This window comes from Sardina pilchardus, chromosome 4 (assembly GCF_963854185.1).
Source record: "Sardina pilchardus chromosome 4, fSarPil1.1, whole genome shotgun sequence".
In the NCBI taxonomy this organism is placed as follows: Eukaryota; Metazoa; Chordata; class Actinopteri; order Clupeiformes; family Clupeidae; genus Sardina; species Sardina pilchardus.
The window spans coordinates 4,927,341-4,929,601 of record NC_084997.1 but is presented as its reverse complement, the minus strand read 5'-3'; the positions used below and the strand labels follow the sequence as shown (position 1 = coordinate 4,929,601).

Below are 2,261 nucleotides of genomic sequence, written 5' to 3'. Positions count from 1 at the left end.
ATCATACATGAGTCCAGATGGAAAATTCTCCCTAATGCTGCACAGGGTAAACCTTTAAGATAGATAGATACAAAAAATTAACCTCAGTGATGCATATTTAAAGGTGACATAGAATGGAAATCACTTTTTTCTTGGTTTTCATGAATTATGAGAGGTTGTGCATAAACAAAGAGCTATCATGAACATGAGGCATGGTTGTGCCCTCCTTCATATGAAAATCTTGAACTTAAAAATAGACACTAAAAAATGGGGGATTCAGCAAAACTGCTTGCTTGTGATATCAGACATCGCAAAGCCATTTAAGTTCAATTGAGGTTGCCAAAGAGGTCCATTTAGTCAAACGGACCATTTCAATACCCAGCCTAAATATATGGTTTTAATTCGTCTGGTAAAATTGCAATTGAGTTTATTTTTCTAAATCAAAGTTGAATATATACTATTTTAACATCAGAGAACACAGTGCAATACTCAATTCATCCATTCTATGTCCTCTTTAAAAAAAATCCTGAAAAAGGGTCAAAGCTGGAAGCAGTGAAGGCATACTACAGTATTTGGTATCGCTGGAACTGTTATTTTATTTTAATTAAAAATGTCATGTGCCTACAGTACAATGCCAATCTGTAATGGTAAGCAGACAGCTATCACGCATCACCTACTGTATATGAACCACAATGACATCAATACTGGTCTAAATAATGTGCACATGATATATCGTATATCTTCAGAGCTGTTCTTCTTCAGAAATGCAGTGTTTGCTTATCTCCCAAGCAGTTTGAAGACTCTTCATCAAACCTAGCACAGTTAATCATTAAAATAGGCCATGGACCTACTGCTACTATGCCCCCTCCCCACCCTCCCACACACAGGACGTCTTAAAGGAACCGTATGTAAGAAATGCATTTCAATTAATCATACTGTATAATGGCCCTGATATGTCACTCGGCATTAATTTCATGCTAATTTCATATATTTACAGTATATCACTGACAACAGTAGTTCGGCCAGGATATTGTCATTTAAAAAAGTGAAGTTGTGGCCCTCAACTTCACTTGTGTTTGCATGTTGTGTTTTGGCCTGAAGCGCCAACCTCCACCTATCTACTAAGTCAGTGTTTCGGCATCCGGGTTGCCAGCTCTGCTAGTTACCACAGCTGCAGCTACAAACCTGATAAAACATTATGAAACCTAAAAGACCTCATTATGAATCTGAAATATGCTGTGACAAAGTCCAAAATAAAACAAGGAGATGGGGACGGCTGAAAACTGAGAAGAATTTGAAGACAGACGACAACATTGCACATTTTCTCCTGGATAGGCAGGATTCATCTATGTTTGGCTAACTTACTTGTACTTAATGTAAATGGAAAAGTTGGCACATGTCTCAATAATGTAATATGGCCTTTGATTAGTTCATCCTTAAACCTCTTTGGGAGATATTGCCCAAATACTGTGAGAAGAACCACATGTGACCTTGACCTTTGACCCCAATACATTGAGTGCCTTATCAGTTCTTCTGGCCCTTATAGTGAATAAGTATGATTTGATGAAGGTCTTTCAATCAGCTTTCGTTCACGCTACTGAACAACTCCGGCTGCTTGGATTCATGCTGGCAAAGTGTTCCTTATTTGGCTACCACCTACTCAAATGCCACAGCTGATTAATTGAGCTGGTGATTTCAGACCAGACGTTTGACCTCTGACTAATATTTTTTAAATGTATGACATCATAGTTTTGCAGCAAGACATGGGAATGTCATCACTGCGTGGTTAAAAGGCCAACCATGAAGTCAAAAGTTGTCATTGTTCAATACACAGTTTCAGATTTTTGTTGTTTTTAAAATGCTGTGCAATCTGTCATGCTTAAAATGTATGGTCTGTTTTTTTATGGCACTACACAGTACACAGTAAAGTACACAGAGTGCTTTACTTTCTATATCAATGTGCACGTATACACAGTCATGAATTGATATGGTTTTATGAATGTAAAACTGCTATGGTCACCTCTGCACTGTAGCTTAAATAGCTCTGAAGCTTAAATGTTCAATCGCTGTAAGTTGCTTGGATAATAGCATCTGCCAAATAAATGTAAATGTAATGTTTATTGAGGAGGATGACAGAGAAGATAGAATGGCAAAGGACAGTTGGGAGACTTTATTTCCAGACATAAATAAAGACAAACTCAGTGCAAAATATAGCAAAGTATTAGTCTGCCAACAAACTTTAAACCAGTTGATATCTTATTAACCTTTGATAATAACAGAAA

At 37.2% G+C, this 2,261-nt stretch overlaps 1 protein-coding gene across 1 annotated transcript in view; it reads right to left on the bottom strand.

Annotated features, from left to right (window-relative positions):
• Window positions 1-2,119: 2,119 nt before the first annotated feature.
• The window catches only part of LOC134077972 (keratin, type II cytoskeletal 8-like), a 6,504-nt gene continuing 6,362 nt past the window's right edge, over window positions 2,120-2,261 (bottom strand). The window contains exon 9 of the mRNA XM_062533605.1: window positions 2,120-2,261. This exon is cut by the window's right edge and continues 326 nt beyond it. The gene's annotated coding sequence lies outside the window, so the exon portion shown is untranslated.